The sequence below is a fragment of the Nymphalis io genome, chromosome 8 (assembly GCF_905147045.1).
Source record: "Nymphalis io chromosome 8, ilAglIoxx1.1, whole genome shotgun sequence".
Classification (NCBI taxonomy): Eukaryota; Metazoa; Arthropoda; class Insecta; order Lepidoptera; family Nymphalidae; genus Nymphalis; species Nymphalis io.
This window is the reverse complement of record NC_065895.1, coordinates 5474343-5493692: the sequence shown is the minus strand read 5'-3', so window position 1 is coordinate 5493692 and position 19350 is coordinate 5474343.

The window sequence follows — 19350 nt, the reverse complement described above, 5'->3', positions numbered from 1 at the left end:
TGAAGCAAATCGGAAAAGAAAAAAAACTTGAACGATTATATATATATAACGGTACCTCATGAATTGAGTGAATCGAACTAGCAAACACGCGTCGACTGCTGTGTTACTTTGCTCAACCGACACAATAATAAAGATATTTTAAATCGAATCATTACTTGTGATGAAAAGTGGATACTGTACGATAATCGGAAGCGCTCGTCGCAATGGCTGAATACTGAAGACCCAGCCAAATCCTGCCCTAAACGAAAATTGACTCAGAAAAAGTTACTTGTGAGTGTTTGGTTGAACAGCGCCGGTGTCGTTCACTACAGCTTTCTAAAATCTGGCTAAACGATTACAGCAAATATCTTTTTTCAGCAACTGCAAACCATGAAGGAAGAACTAGCTGCTAAACAACCGAGATTGGTCAATCGCTCTAAGCCACTGCTGCTTCACGACAACGCAAGACTACTGCACAACAAACAACCACTAAGTTAGATGAGTTACAATTGGAATGTCTGCGACATCCACCGTACTCCCCGGACCTTGCTTTTTTTTTGCTAAGATTAACATTTTTTCCGGTATTTGGACAACTTCTTGCAAGGAAAAAAATTCAACTCCGATGCGGCAGTCCAAACCGCCTTTAAAGAGTTTACTGATTCTCGCCCCCGTGGTTTTTTTAGTAAAGGGATCAATTAACTACCTATGAGATAGCAAAAGTGCACATAGATAACGATGCATACATTGATTAATTAAAAATATTTTACAAAAAAAAATGACTATATTCCTCCCGTACAAAACGCCAATTTCATATGTAAGGACCTAATATTATAGTGCACAAGTGTGTGCGCAAACACAGCCGCACTTTCTATTCCTTAACTTACATAATGACTTTTTCATATCTGATATGTAATAATAATAATTAAATAGAAAAGTAACAGTAAATAATATATAAAAGATTTTAAATAAAATTCAACATTCATTTTGAAAGAATATTTCAATATTAAACAGGATGCACACGAAGCTTCCCTGTTAGTTTATAAAAGCGCAAAAATTAATACCGCATGGTTTGTTACGTTATTTTTCCATTACGAATTCCCGAATGAGCATCGTTATTTCACTTCCTCTATCTCAATTTCCAATACCGGGAATTTATCTACTAACAAGAACCATGTTTGACGAAAAAAAGTCTTTCAAAAATTAATGTACTCCATTTCGTATTATTTCACGGTAAATTTGTGAATGTTATTCAATTTGTTTATCTTTATCTATTTCATGTTTATTGAAAGAATTTGTAATTAGAGTAAAGTAGTAAATAAATATGGAGTACAAAAACAGAGTTACATTAATAAAATAAATATATATTTTTAATTGTTATTAGAATAATATATGCCAACGAAGTATACGTGCCACGCACACATAAGGGAATAGAGAGTAGTGGCGGAGAGGCGACGAGACGTCATAAAAGAGGGTTACGCCGTATGCCGTCACGGGATATAAGTCGATCTTACCGCTCAAGGGCCGTGTATAGGTATTTTACATCAAAGTTTAACAATCAATGTACATTGCAGGCTTAAACTATAATATAGTAGTTGTCGATGCAGCTCCGTCAACAAAATTATTTAGAATAATTAAATCATCTTTTTGCTGTTTCTATACATATATATTTATTGAACTTATTAATTGTTAAGTTTTTTTGGACGAGCATATGGGCCACATGTTAGTAAGCGGTCGCCAACGCCCATAGACATTGGTGTTGTAAGAAATTTTAACCATCGCTTACATCGCCAATGGGCCACCAACCTTCTGAACTAAGATGTCATGTGTGCCTGTAATTACTCTGGCTCACTCAGCCCTCAAAGCAGAGCAGAACAATACCAAGTTCTGCTGTTTTGCGGTAGAATATCTGATAAGTGGGTGGTACTTTTTTTTTAACGCTGGAAAAACGCTTTACCCGTTTCCCCCACGGGAACAGTGGGGGTGTATATGGGGCTCGCCGGTGTGTGTCCAAGACGCTGAGTGCGCCCCGAACATCGGAATACCCATTAAAAAACCAGCGATACCCTTTCCGTCTTAATGTGGAGCGCCACGGGATCGCTATCGCATGCTACCGTGACGAAGTGGGTGGTACCTACCCAGACGAGCTTGCACAAAGCCCTACCATCAGTAAAATTCAAACACAATGTTACACATGCTGAGTTACTGTAAGTGATGGTACGCAATTGTAAACTGTCAGTTACATCCTGTAAGTTATGTAATATATTTTTTTTAATCACGTTGGCTTCTTATTAAATTGAAATTATAAATTAAATCTTACTAATCAATGTTTTTTAGCAGTTGAATAGTTAAACAATGTTTATCTTCTTCTTTTGAATCTCAAATTGATAGTGACAGAAAGAAATAAACTGGCGTGTAACTGTTCACTCGCTATAGCACGTTTATTCGTAAGGCCGTTTGTTTTTATTTATTGCTTCGTAAGGCTTGTTTTCAAATATGGCATTTGATTAAGGTAACGTTTCTACGAACAGCATTGAGCTCATATATAATATAATAAACACGAGTCTCGAGAAACCGCCAGCTTAATAAATATACTATATTATTGTAATCCTCTCTTGAAGTTATATTTTGAAAGAAATTGCGTGTTTCTCCTGGGTATTGACTGTTCCACGGTAGATATATGTTTTTTTTAGAATCTTCGATATTTAATTATTAATTTTTTGTTTAATCTTACAAGATGAATTGTATCGACACAATAAAACGTGTTTTAAATAAGTCAGGAATAAACAGAATTATTTTCGATAATATTTACTAAAAATAGCCTTCGCCTACGACTTCGTCTGAGGTTTTAGTTAATACGTTAAAGTGTCACAAACATATACACAAATTAACTTTCACATTTATAAGATTATTTAGGATTAATTTTACATCGTTTAATTCTGAGTATTTGACAAAGCTTATGCTTAAAGCTTATCCTTGACTTTGAAATGATATATAGATCAAATTTCTATATATGTTACAAAATTATAGAAATACATCCATGCAAATAAACACATACTATAAAAATGGTTAAATTTAGAAAGTAAACGAAAAACTGTTCTATTAAATACATAAAGGCAATTTCATAAAGGATCTTAGTTGTCAAAACGCTCAAGCGTAATGCATTTCTGTAAACATACAAAATTATACAACAGACAATAGATATTTCCGTCTCTGCACGCCATTTTGCAATTTAATGCTTTTGCTGTCATTTGCCAGAGACGATGCGAAGACATTATGTGTTAAGTTGTGAAATATTATGCAAGATGCCACAGATTAATAAGAAGTAATGCGGACAGTAATATTGAATATTTTATCCATATAAGCAAAGTATAAAAACAACAACAAGTGTGAATATAAAAGCAACAATAAGTATTACGGTTCCAAAACACTCACCGTCAAGCTGTTCCATTGCGGTTTGGTGGATATATATGTGTTAGAAATTCATTAGACACATGCAGGTTTCCTTAAGATGTTTCATCGTCAGACACGGGATGAATTATTAATCGGGCATCAATGATGAATGCCTGAAAAGTTAGGGTTTTATATACATAGGGCCATCTCGGGTTATAATATGTACATATAATAAATATTTAAATGGCAATATATATATATATTAAATTAATTTAATAAAAATGTTTTATTTGTGCTTATATATATATATTTTTTAAAACGTTTTTTTTTGTAAATAGGTGTATTTTTAAGTAATTTTCAGGGGTTTTTTTTGATCAAAATTTTGTTGTCATTTACTATTTTTTTAATTAAAATAAATACAATCATTTATTAATTTTATAGTTTCTTCCTGTATCCTCTCATTTACCTTTACATATCTTACTTTGATAATAATAATAATTGAATAATAATACTTATAGTTTATATTTTATTGAGTAGTTGTCTAATTGATATTATTAATCTATGCCACATTTTTTGCTTGCTGTGAAAAATGGAATGCTTGTAAAATATCCACGCCCACTAATGTTAGTTCTTGAAGTTTAACATGCAATGTATTGTAAGGACGGGACTAGGTAAATAAAGTAGATGTTTAAGGTTTGAAGATAAATTTATTACTGCTCCCAATACCATGTGTCAGCTGCTTATATACTACACTACATGCCCTACCAAACAAAAAAAAAATGTTGGATACATTAACATTTTTTTTAATCAAAATACAATATGAAAAAGTAAAATAAAATTGAATATAATAATAATTAAACAAAATAAAACAAATATGTAAACAAAGGTATAATAATGCAGTGCTGAAATTTAATATCAAATATCATAATAGGTACAGTCATAATCACAAGTCTTAATAAACAATATGTTTAATGATCATTCAACATAAAGTCTTGTCCTATTTTTATGAACAGTTTTTTCTTTACCATTGACTAAAATTACAACATTCGGTGATAAATCTTTAACAACTGTATATGGACCTAAATATAATGGATCAAGTTTGCTAATATTTTCATTTTTAATCAATACTAAGTCTCCTTGTTTATACTCCACTGGGTTTATACTTCTATCATATTTTATTTTTCTTAAAGTTTTACAATTTATGAGGTTTGTTTTAGCATCATTTTGTGACTTTTGTAACCGGTATTTTAGTTCTATTGCATAATCATCAAAATTGTAAATTGGATCTATTGTCGACCTAAGATTACTTGGTAAGTTACATTGTTTGCCAAACACTAATTCGTATGGAGTAAATTTTGTACTCGAGTGTACAGAAGTGTTATACGAAAAACACCAGTAAGGAATCCATGAACTCCATTCCTGACTATGACTGTTAACTTGCATTCTTAAATAAAATGTTAAATGTTTATGACTATTTTCAAGTGATCCTAAGGTCTGATGGTGGAAGGCTGTAGACTGTAATTGACTTATATTTAAAATTTTACAAACCTCTTCCATTGTAGAATTTATAAATTCAGTTCCTCTATCGGTCACGATCTGCCGAGGGATGCCATATCTAAGTATAAAATTATTTACTAGAGTTGTAGCTACTGTGCGCGCATCCTTACCTGCTATCGGATATGCCTCGACATATTTGGTGAGGTCGCATTGGAGCGTTAAAATGTAATTATAATTATTATCTCTTGTCAATGGACCTACCAAATCTAAATAAATCTTATCAAAAGCTGAATTTCCACAGTCCGTTATGGTCATAGGTTCTTTTATGGTATTTAAATATTTATAACGTTGACATTTACTACATTTTTTTACAAAAAGCTTAACATCATGCTCTAATCCTGGCCAAAAATATTTTTTACGAATGTTATTTAACATACGTCTTATTCCTGCGTGTCCGCTAGTGGGCAGGATATGATAATCGTTTAATATAACTCTTTTCGTATCGTCGTCTATAATTTTTGTAACTCCTTTAATTACGCATAAACGGGGTCCGGACCACTTACGCATTTTATTAATAACCTGAGCTAGCTCTTTAATTATTTGAAAATTATTCTCATCTTTTATTACATATAACGTATTTATTTTTAAATCGATACAAAATGATTCCATTTCCCTCACAGAGACAGCTCGTGTACACTGGGATTGGGTAAACAGTTTCACAAAAATTGTACGATTTGACGACGAGTATGCATAATCACCACGCTCTAATGATACGCATTTTTTAAACTTTCTCCATTCTTCTTCATTCACAAATACCAACTCCGTGTAATACTTCGGTAGTTTTAACATCTCTACAACTCTTGGGTGATCAGTCCAATCGTCAGTAGAAATATTAGAAACCGAAGTAGAATTACAAGGTTTTTCATCAAGCTTCTTCTTTTGTGCCCTTGTAAGTACTGACAAAATATGATCATTCATCGCCTTTAATTCTTCACTACTAATTTCTATGCGTGACAATGCATCTGCAGCTACATTATCACACCCTTTCACATAAGTAACCTTAAAATCATACTCTTCAAGTATTAGCCGAAATTTTAACAATCTACTGGAAGGATCTGTCATATTGTATAAAAATATTAAGGGTCTATGATCTGTTTCTATAATGAACTTTCGTCCATAGAGATACGGTCTAAAATATTTAACAGACCAAACAATCGCTAAAAGCTCTTTCTCAATCGTTGGATACCTACGTTCAGCTTTATTTAAACTACGACTGGCGTAAGCTATTGGTCTACGATCAGCATTACATAAAATCGAACCTATTGCATACCCTGAGGCGTCTGTCTGTAGTATAAATGTGTTATTATAATCGAAAATAGGATATTGTAATATTGGAGGGCTCATTAACATTTCTTTTAAAGTACTAAATGATTTTTGACAGTTTTTATCCCAATTAAATATTACATTTTTACGACATAAATCATTTAATGGAATACAGATTTGGGCGAAATTCGGAATAAACTTTCGATAATAGTTCGCAAAGGCTACAAATCGTTTGAGCTCGTCTACGTTTTTAGGAACCGGATAATTAATTAACGCCTTAATTTTTTCTGGATCTGGTTTAATACCGTCCGCTGATACCACGTGTCCGAGGTATAAAATTTCTTTTCGAAGAAAATCGCACTTATCAGGATTTAATTTTAAATTAACTTTTCTAAGCCTTGTTAAAATATCTAACAAATTTTTATTATGACTATCTAAATTTCTTCCGAAACAAATTAAATTATCCAAATATACAAAACATTTATCGTAATTAAGTCCCGACATTGCTACTGTCATTAAGCGTGAAAATGAACCAGGACTGGTTTTCAAACCCATAGGCATACGGGTCATTTGATACTGGCCAGACGGTGTTGTGAATGCGGTATATTTCCTACTGTCAGCATTTAGCTTCGTTTGATAATAAGCTTGTGTTAAATCTAATTGAGAAAAATAAATAGCTCCTGAAAGTGAGTCTAATATATCACTTATATTCGGAAGGGGAAATTTGTCATGCATTATACAATCATTTAATTTCCGAAAATCTATCACTAAACGCCAGCTTTTATTATTATCTTCTGATTTTTTAGGTACTAATAGTACTGGGCTAGACCATTCGCTGTTAGCGGGTTCGATAATATCATTGGCCAACATTTTTTGAACTTGTTTTTCTATTTCATCACGTTGAGAAAACGGTAATCTATATTGTTTAGTATAGACCGGATTCGTATTAGCTTTTAGTTGTATATTTTGTTCGTAAAGATTACACGTACCTAACTTGTCTCCTGGCAAGAAAAATACGTCAGCATATTTCGCACAAATACTTTGTATACTAATGCTTTCTTCTTTGTTCAAATGATTCAATTTAATTAATGATAATAATTTCCGAACTCTTTTTCCGTCCAAATTTTCTTTGTTAAACGAACAAATATTATAATTCGATAATAAATCAATTTCAGGCCTAAAATAACTAAGATTAATTTCTGTTTCGCGAGTATTTAAAATTTGAATAAATATTTTTCCCTCTTTCGGTTGACAGATACTTCCAGCGATAAATACACCTTCACACAATTCTCTGGGAAATATAACACACGATTCATTCAAATAAGAATCAACTTGAAAAAACTTTTCACACCTCGGAGGTACCTTTATAAATGTATTTTTACCTAATTTTCCTAAACCTAAGGAGAGCGTAATTGGTTTGTCGAAGCTATTTAAAGTAAATGTATTATTTTCGTAATTTAATACACAATTATAATTAGTTAAAAATTCTTGTCCGATTAAACCATCTTGAATACAAGGCAAATTCTTTAAGACATAAAACTTATGTTTGAATTCTATTCCACATAAGGTAAACGGTATGTAAACATAGCCCTCGGTGTACGAGGTGCCACCAATACCATTTACGGCTACGCGTTTTGGATGTATTGGAATATTCCTATCTCTTATTACATCGTATTTAATCACTGACATCGAGGCGCCCGTGTCAATTAGCATTCTATATTTGGTACCTAATATTGTAAACTCTACGAAATTATTATATGTATTGCATGCTAGAATAAAGTTAGGATCGAAAAAACTCTAAGTTTTGGTTATTTTCCGAAGTAGTAACCTGTATATCGTTTTGGGATTGATTCATAAGATACCCATGCTGTTTTCTACCGTTATTATTTCTACCTCGCGATACTGCACGTTCAAAATTATGTCCGCGTCCTCGAGAATTACTTGTGGATCCTCTATTGTTTCCTCGGTGGTATAAACTAGATGTTTGATTCGGCATCGGCCTAAATGAACTATTTGGCGTGTAATGTTGGCGTGCGTTGTTTAATACTCGACCTCTACTATGCCCCCTATAAGATGGTTGGTACTTACCTCGATGTTGAGTCGTGAAAATCGTTCCAGCTGATGTAAAAGAGCCTTGACGCGACAGTTCCTCGTCTTTGGCTGCTCTTATAACATCTTTCAGCTCTGAGTAGTTGCGGGCCGCTAAAATAGTGCTTAATCGACTGTTCCTCAAACCTTCGGTGAATCGCTGTATTGCTAATTTTTCGTTTACGGGTCTCAATATTTTAAACGCGTTATCGTCACCGTTAGCTTGGGAAATAGTCAATTCAACAAATAAATCCTCAAGTTTCTTACCAAATTCCTCAATACTCTGCGAACCTTGTCTAGATTTTAACATTTCTATTTGTAGTGCCGTGGCTGACTGCTTAGTCAACAGATTATTTTTCATGTCGGCAATAAGTTCTGTGGAAGATTCATAGTTAGATAATAAACGTAATTTGGCATTTTTAGTTAAACGAGTTTTAAGGACAAAAGAAATAAGTAACTGTTCATGTTCTTTCCTAATGGTTTGGCTATAGAATTCGATACAATCTATTAATTTTTTAGTAACTTCTTCATCTCCTGTCATAATAGGTAGAAGAGAAGTAGCAGTTTTCATGTCAAAGTCAGTCATGGTGCTAAAATCTTGGTCACTAACTGAACAAGTTGTTTGAATTTTTTGATAAAACGATTCAATTTCTTCGCAAGCAACTAATAAGTAATTTATCTCTTCCTTTTTTATATACCCTTTAGATGCATTAAAGTTTAACTCGTCACGATATTTTATATATTCGTCATATAAACTTTTTGCCTCTAAATATTTCTGTTCTAACAACTTTTTAGTTCTTTTCCCTTTACTTAGTTTAATTAAATTTATTTTTATATTTTCAATTTGATGTTTTATATCTAATATATGATCCATTTAAATCTTAAGAAACGGCTTAAAAATATACACTTAAAAATAATGATAAAATATGAATATATCTATTGTCTATAATACCATAACACCTTTGCTGATGACACTATTTCACTTCTCCTTTTATATATTTTTCACACTTTTACACTCCTATTTTTTTTATAAACATCTATTGATGCGTCTCCAGGCTAAACGACACGTTCCTGATTTATTTCTCCAGTCTCTGGTCCACGCCTCGAACGTCTGAAAGCGCTCCTGGCCATCTCCTGACGCATCCAGTTTATGTGGCAGCGTTTATATAATTTATATATGGCAAACTTTGCCCCCAAAATTAAAAGTAAAAGAAAAATACCCAAAATTATATTTGTCACTTTCTGATTTTGGTGTATTAGTTCCACGTCGGCCGAATTCACGCCTCCTGCGGCATTTTGTGCAATCACAATTTGTTCTTTACTTTGTTCTTTGCCCATTTTGTATTATGACTCTACTAACGTTCGAACAATTAAATACACGAATGTCCAATATTACACAGAGCGACATTATATTGTTATACTGCACTTCGTTAGAACCCGAAACCGAACCTTAAATGGCAGGGTCGCCATGTAAGGACGGGACTAGGTAAATAAAGTAGATGTTTAAGGTTTGAAGATAAATTTATTACTGCTCCCAATACCATGTGTCAGCTGCTTATATACTACACTACAGTATATTTATGTATAATTTATGAAACAGTTACATTTTTACCTTGACATGTCCCAAAAATGAGTATATTATATACTAAACAAGTCATCGATTATATTTTATTGTATATTATTATTATAATTTATATGTCCAAAATATGTAAATTTATAAAAAAGGTTGATAAAAAATAAACACAAATAAAAATATTTTGGCCGAGATGGCCCGCATTGGAGCAGCGTGGTGGAATAAGCTCCAAACCTTTTCTACAAAAAGGGAGAGGAGGCCTTAGCCCAGCAGTGGGATATTCACAGGCTGTTCACCTGTAAATAAAATAATGAAATTGCCCAATTTACTAAGTATCTTTGTTACATTTCAGAACTTCAATTGTTTGTTTCCTTTGTGTAATCACGTAGAAAATGTATTTCTACGTACTAGACGCGAATAAAAATTTCCATTAGTACAAAGAAAACCACGTTTTTATATCTTTTTCCTGGTTATTCCGTCAACTTGGAAGACAAATGAAATATTTTCTCCGGACAAAGCATTGTAAGAATTTGTTCTTTTTACGAATGAAATATTGGGGTATAAATCAAATGGGTAACGTAACTGACTCTTGTAATGGCGCGTTTACGTAAACAAATAAACAAGGGTTTGCAATTGCAATTAATTTGATGTAAAAATTATTGCGATACTATCTGTGGCCAGTTTTTTACACTTTGATTTCTCCAAACAATTGTTTGGATTAACCATTAACAAATATATGCTTATTTCAGTATATTTGCTCATCTCCAACACCTGTTTCTAAATGGTAACTGATGTCTGGGAATACAATATTGGCTGCCGAGTCCGGCATACCCTCTTGGGAGGCTACGCCACTCACACGTTTTGTTAATGTTAGGTCACAGTAGAATGCAAATTACATAATCTTAAGGTAAACATAATGTGAGGTCCATTAGTAGACAAACAATTTTATCTGATATATGGTAGGGCTTTATGAGCCAAGATGACCCAGTGATAAGAGCACGTGGTTCTTAAGTGTATGCTTAAAGCTTGCAAAATTTTAAATTTCACCCGCGCCTCCCTCACCTGGATTTTAGTGCGTTTTCTATCTACAACGACCGGTAGTATTATATATTTAATTTTTCTTTCGCGTTTACAAAGTATTCTGGTAGAGTTCTTTAAGCTATAATGTTATAATTAATACAAAACGTTGTCAATTATTTTCCGTAGTCGTCTCGTCTCAACAGCGCCGCAACAAATTATTTAAGAAACAAATATATATTTAAAGTAATGGTGACCTGTTTATACATGTTTATTTTTTCTGGAAATAAAATATAGTTAACGCCTAAAGTTTTTTATTGTTATAAGTATAAAATGAAAGGGTCTTACAAATAATCCCTAGAGGCAACCCTGGATTATTTGTAATTAATTTTTTTTTTCTCAATAACAATAAAAAATTTTTGATTTATATTCGTAATGTTATAGACATTACGAGTATAAATAAAAAAAAAATTAAGATTAGAGAACATTTCGTGGTTTTTTTTATTTCCTACCTACCTTCATTCAACACAGTGTAACAAATCAACTAACCCACAGTTATCGTATATAATGTATTTATTAAAGATAACATTTTTATCGTTACTTATGTATCTCTCTAACTACAACACAACAAGCTCTTTCTCATAAAATATAAAACCTACATCTGAAACTTGAATCTATTAAAATGTGAAAAAGCTATATTGATTGGTTTATTTCAATCATCATCAATTGAATATATTTTATAATTATATTTATCTATTTTTAGAAGTATGTTAATTTCGATTGATCAATTACAATTAAATCAGGTTGCACAAAATGTATTCGATAACAAAAGGATTATTAAATTGAGTTGAAACGACACTATGTCCATCGTTAAAATTGGTTTGAATATAGATAATTTTAATTTGAAGATAGTCTCGTTTTTTAATATTTTATGTTCATCTGTTTTAAGAATAAAGTATTTCTTTCTAATACAATGACATAGAAATCGACAAGCACGATGCAGTTGCGCATTGAAAGTGGGTCACCTATTGAAATAAAAGAAAGCCTTAATCACTGTTTGCACAAGACATTTGTTGAAAAGTATATAATGTTGCACATTTTAAAGGATGTTGAACTAATTACATTCGAATAAATCTGTAACAAAAAAAAAATAATAAAAAAAATCGTGTTCGATTTTTAAAAATACCTCGCTGATCTTTGAGACTGATAATATTTAGTGATAGAAAGAGCGATAAGTATCTAAAGCTGCCGAGCTAGCACGACACGTTCATAAAATTTTCACTACACTGAGTGGTATAAGTGGAAGCAGGTGGAGCAACGTCGAGATGGCACGTCAAATTAAATTTCCTACTAAGAGCAAAGCGTAATACGTAAACTGTGGTAGGCATGCAACACATATACCAGTATGCACGTTTGATCTTTAAGGTCGGAGTTTGTATACGGATGAAATAGGCAGTCAGGCAAGCTGCCAAAATTAGTTTATATTGACTCTGGAAGTGGGATTGTGTGTTTGACGGCAAAGTAATTGATATATAGGAGGAGGTCAAGTGTAAGTTTAGTGTTGGGTTATCATTTAATTGAATTGTAATTGATTCGACAATAGAAGCATAAATATCGTCAATTAAGGGACATACATTTATTTTTTAATATATATTACTTTTTTAATTTAAAATTAAATATTTTTAAACTGATATTTTCTATTTATTGAGAGCCGTACATGAAAAAACTCTATATTTGAAAGTTCATTAGTAAACTGTTTGAATTCGTTTTCCAAATTTCCAATATATATTTTAGATATAAAGTGTCTAAAATCAGTTCATACTCTTTATACAAAAAGCCTTTTGTACACCATTTTTTTCACTAATGCGTCATATACAGTGACGTCAACCAGCTACGACTATTACTAAAGTATATCTCATCCCATATGTTGTGACCTTGTTGTACCGGGCAGGCGCACTGGGTGCATCTTTGTATGCACTGAAGATCTGTCTTTGATTGCATTGAAACAATTCTTATTATAAATGTGGATCTATTTTCTATTTCTCTTGATAAAATGTTATGTGATTCTATAAAAATAGCACATTTATTATAAAATAATATTTGAAATTAAATTCCAATTCCTTTATTTAACGTAATCCACGGATTTGAAAAAAAAAACATATCCTGATCTGAGAAGCAGTTTTCTTGCCTTATTTTATGCTTCTTGAAAAAATTTTCAGTTGTCAGGAGTTGATTGTTTCATATTCAAAATAAATATGACATTATATACAGTCAACTACAAAAATAATTTTTAAATACTTAGATATTGGTTCTCGACAGTCACAACTTTCCGTACCGGTTGTAACTTCCTAATCTCTAAATCAATAGTTTGACGCGTTCGAATGGCTCGTGAAAGCTTGATTGAACGAACATTATTTAAATTGATGCTGCAAAGAATAAACTAGTCCATTTGTGAAATTTATTTTGATTTTAAATAAAATATTAAGCTTATTTTTATATATTATCGATAGGAGTTAGCTCCTAAGTTACTACTTTTAATAATCTTAGATTTTTAATAAAATATCAATCGAAATTAAATATAAAATCTCATAGTTTGAAAGCATATAAGCCCAAATTAAGTCAGAGCATTACCATTAATTAGTTACTTTTAAGCAGATTACATTACAAGCGGGAGGAGGAAGGTACCTGTCTGTATTTCTGTAAGCTGAATGTGTGTATGAATAAATGTTATTTTATAAGTCCTTGCACTGTTCTAATAGAAGTGACGATTGATAATTCGATTTGACGAGCCGGTTGGCGTGGTTGGTAGATCCTTACCTTTCACGCCGAAGGTTTTGGGTTCGATTCCCACCCAGGACAGACATTTGTGTGCATGAACATGTCTGTTTGTCTTAAGTCTGGGTGTAATTATCTATATAAGTATGTATTTATAAAAGAAAAGTAGTATATGTAGTATATCAGTTGTCTGGTTTCCATAGCACAAGCTTTGTACAAGCTTAATTTGGGATCAGAAGGCCGTGTGTGAAAAATGTCCCAGGATATTATTATTATTATTATTCGTAGCATTGCCTTACTAAAGACATATCATAGCGTAAACGTAAAGATTACGATGAAATATTGTAACCGTGTTTAATGCAAAGGCAGATCTCGGTACGTACGATCGGTAAAGATTTCTTCACTGTAAACAGTCATGTCAACGATGCTCGTCGGGTAATCGGCGTGGATGACCTTCTTCTTTGATAATGTCATGTGAAAGAAGGCGCCAGATTGAGGCGAGACAGCATAAGATTCCTTCTGACTTGTGACTTAGACTATAAATAACAAATTACCACGACGACGTTTTTACCCATAATTCCCCCCCTTCACTAAGATATAATGTTTTGTTTATGCGATAACACTGTCTCATGCATCGCTTGATTGAAATACAAATACCTACCCAGTGGACTTACAAAAACTCCAGAGTTTTTAACTAATAATTATAATTAATGTATAAAAAATTTAGTTTTTTTTTAAACACACATATTAATATATTATGAGGTGTGATGTCATGTGACCACTGAACAGCAAGATTAATCAACCGGATACGAAACTTGGCGTAGTCGGTCACACATCCATTCATCCATGTGGGTAACCTTCATTATGGTGGGTAACGTTAAAATAAAAAATTTTAGTGAAAATATCTCATGTTAATTACTATATATATTCGAAGTATTTTGTTTGTTGTTCTTTTACTATTTTTTTTTTAATTCATACGATTAAATGGTTTTGACTTTTGAATATGAAAAACAAACAACAAGTGCTACGACGACATACTCTGTGCGTAAAATTACAATAACTCACTCCCCTATAAAGCTGGAACACTTCAAATACCACAGGCGGTAGAACAATTGACGAGTTAACAAATAAATATAAAAATATAGTATTGTGTTGAACGTTAATAAGATGATTAGAACAAAAAACAACTATTTATTGACTTTTACCTAATACGATTGTATTTTTATTTATATTTTCTTTGTCGTAGGTCCCTTTACTCTGTTTTGACAGTAGCCAAAAAAGTTAACAGACCATTTTTATATTAAACTTCATTGTTTTAAATTTTTATAAGCTTAAATTGGAAAGGGAATCCTTAAAGTGGAAAATTTGACCAAAAGTAGAGGTCAAACGAAGCTTTATAAAATAATTACCTAATTTGCTCATAACTTGATTGAAATAATTGCTTGACGGCACAATGAATGGATTTCAATCAATTACTATTAAAATGAAATTTTTATTGCTCTGTCAAAAATGATGTCAAGCTATTTTAGGCTAGCAAGTAAAATGCACTATTTAATCTGTAGCATCGGAAGCGAGAACCAAGGGCGTCGCAACGTGTCCCCGCTGGCTAATTTTCATAATAAAACCATTCCCACAAATGGACCCGTTCTATTCTACGCCAATTTGTTTTATGCTACCTCTCTTATTCAACTCATTGATTTTATTAAAATAGAAATGAATAAAATTTATACATTTTACTGAATTTTATTTAAGTAGATCGTATAACAGGGTTATTTCTTTTGTTACGTTAATATTTTTGTTTTATATTTTTTACAAGAACATGAAATTCAGACAGTCAATAGTCTAAATTTAAAGTGGATTAAACTGCGAAGCGCACTTAATTACATAATAATATTATATACTATAAACACACTGCTTCTTCTGGTATAAATTTTATGTACATTAAAAATAAACGTTTATATAGATTTTATGTAAGTATTTTTTGTATAGAGATTTTATCTCAATTTCTCTTGAAATAAGCGCAAAGTACGGGATATCCTACCCTTGACATCAGACCAGGTATGAAAGTAATACTTGTTCGAAGTATGGGGTCAAAGTTAAGTGCTCTTCAGCTTTCTACAAGATCAATGCGACGCCGCCCTAGAGTAATAAAGATTTTAGTTTTAACAATAACTATAAAAATGTCAGAAAACATATTTTATAGTATATTTATAGTAAATATAATCGGTGTGCGTATTTGGATGTTTGTTACACAATTTATCATTTGAATGAAAATCCTCATAGAAGTAGACTATGCCGAGGATTATCTTATATATAATTTAATTAATTATAAAAAAATACTAAAATTATTTTACGCCAATCGTTGCGGGCGATAACCAATATCTTTTTATTGGCTCGATTCAGGATTTGAACCTAGGTCTTTGGGATTTGCAGCTAGCAACTAAATTAATGATAAATAATAGCCAGATCCAAAGTGTTACAAATGTCACTAGAATAGTTATTGGTGGTGACGAACATATTATGTAAACATGTAAAAAGAAATATCGACAAAACAATTTCAATCGATCGATTTGCACCTTGAATGCCAAATGAATGATTATAATGATCTATTATGACAAATTGCCATTTATTTAAAGAGTGGTACTCAATAATGAATAATTCACACGTAAAAGCGTTGCAACGAAGGTCTTATTTCAACCATCAACATAATTCGTTTATTTGCTCATTTTATATACCTTCCTAACGATATGACTTATTGGAATTTGATCGAATTTCCCTCGGGAAAATGGAATATTGTGGACTATTAAAACATAATATTTCATGTTTCAATATTATTTTTTTCCGAAACAACGACACAAATTACTTTTGATTGATGAATGGATATTGAGTAAGAAAACAAATGTAAAAACAATATTTATTTATACTGCTTTTGTTTTCGATGCCATTGTAGCCACAAATAGAAATGTATTGTACTAATAACAGCCTGTAAATGTACCACTGCTGGAAAAAGGTAGGTGAACAAACGTGTCAATTTTCATTCGAGATATGCATTTTTCCTCACAATATTTTTCTATACCACTGAATAAGATATTAATTGTAAAACAATTGAAGCACATGAAACTTCCGTAGTCCGGGTATGAAACCGCAGGTTTTGATTAAGATTCAAGTGTTCTATGTTGTCTCGTTTGTATTATCTGTTCTTAATTGCCGTGAAGTTAGCAACAAAATTATCAAATGTTCTAAATAAGCAGCAATTACAAAGGGATAGAGATTAATTGATAGACAGTGGCTTTCACCTATTCAACATGCAAATTATATCACTTTCCATTTCAGAGTAGACAGCCCATCGGTGTGGCGAAAACGTTTAGTATTTGTAATCATGAGGCCAGTTACCACTTCATTGGTAAATGGTCGTTTCATGTCAGTTAGTAATAGTCGTTTTTTTATTATTCAATCGACATTAATGTTTACTTTCAAAATTAATGTTTTCTTTTGTCAATTCTAGTTTATTTAATAGTTTATAGGTTAAAAAATATAAGCGTGTAAAATTCAATGTTTATTTATTATAAAATAGTTAAGTAGGTAGGTGATGATAAATATATACCGTTCCTTACATCGCCAATGGATCACCAACCTTTTGAACTAAGATATTATTTCCTTTGTGCATGTAGTTACTATGTATAGTGGCTCATTCGCTCTTCAAACTGGAACACAACTAAACTAAGTATTGCTGCTTGGCAGTAGAACATCAGATGAGTGGGTTATATCTACCAAGACGGGTTTGTACAAAGTAAATGTTGAATCATCACTTGTTGCTTGTCTAATATTCGATATCTTCGCTAATAAATATTTAATTAAATTACCCTACTAAGAAATAACAATAACTTGCTCGCTGTATTGTACTTTAAAGAGTGATTGAGCCAGTGTAATTATAAGTATAATGTGAGTAACAGAATTTGATTCCGTGATTGGTATTGTACTGAACTTATAACTTAAAGTGCCAGTGTCTGTACAGCTGAAGTTCGTCTGTCTTCCTAAAATAAATAAACAAAGAATAATGTGACGAACATTATACTACATTCAAAACAAACGACGATATTTACGTATTTCTTTCCGCTCACGTCATTGAGTGGGCAGGAACATTAATATAGCCTCGGCTTACATAGCTTACTTTACATGTATGCGATATACCAGTATATATTAGAATTACAAACAGAACTGAACTACGTACAAGTCTTCACCCCATTCATAAAACATGACATGAGCGACATAATAGAGGAGCATGAGTGCATGACGTAATTATATAGAATGTGATTATAATATTCAATGTAAGTCTAAAATAATATACACCAATAACATTGCCTTATTTTTTTAATTGTAAGTTAATAGACATTTGCACTGTAAGAAATATAAACTTTTCCTACCGGTAGTTAAAATCGAAACGCCGCAATAAAATCAGTGTCAGAAAGTGATATTATACTTGCTTTTATACTTTATTGTACACCACAAAGGGAAAAAAAATATAAAACATGGATACAGCCAACATAAAAGTAGCATACAACTCTGTTGGCCTTATTGCATAGCGATCTCTCCAGGCAACCAACGGTGTAAGAAATAACTCATGGGATATAAGATAGGTGCTGTAATAATAAATAAAATAACATTGATTGCTATAATAAATATAATATTATTATTTAATTTAAGAATACACGAATCAAAATAGTATATGACCATAAGTCGGTTGTCAACATTTCACGGGTGTAATGAAGTGAGTTCTTACAGAATAGCACTGCAGGTTTTAATTCATACTTTGATTATAAATAAGTCATGGTGCTGTATTAAATAAAAATATTGATTTGTATTCGATGAGTTGTATTTATTGATTTTCAAAAATTACCTTTCCATTTAATTGATAGTAATTACTTCGTTACTAATAAAACGTAATTGATTCGTATATAGTATACATAATCACCTTGTTTGATAACAAATGTTTTAATAAAAATGATGCTTTGTTTTATAGAATGGATTATTTTTTTTATTTTTATAAAAACTATTTAAATTGTTAACACACATTTAAAGTTAAAATTACTTTTTTCACTTTTTAAGTAGAGTTTGTTGTAAGAGTTTATTCATTCTATTATTTATTCATCTATCTCTTTTTAAAAGATAACCTCCATTATAGTTGTTGTTACTTACCAGATAAAAATGTTAGGTTAACTGACTGACTGACTGACAATTCAACACACTTTAACACGGTATGTTAGCACTAAGGAAGGACTTTTGAAAATTTGACCCTTTAGGAAGTGTTGTAATAGGGGATGAAAATCTTTCACTTTTGAAGAAAGAACTATGTAAATTGGTATTTGGCAATTCTGCATTACATGACATGAGTAGCGGGTAAAGCGATAGAATTAAATAATTTATATCAATATTGTTTCCTACATATCTTCGAATGTCGATTGGTCTCAAGGGTGGATGTATATAGAACGAATCGATGCGTCATGTGAATGTGTTCCCAGAACTCTTGCAACGGTTATGACGTGGCCGATTCTGTGAAATTTTAATGCTCTTGTCGATTGCCTTTTCCGGAAAGTTGAGCAAGTTAAGGATTTGTGGCGACATTAATTTATAAATATTTCAATTATTTCTTATCATCAACAGCCAATGATTGTCCATTGCTGTACATAGGCCTCTCCCAAGGTGCGTTA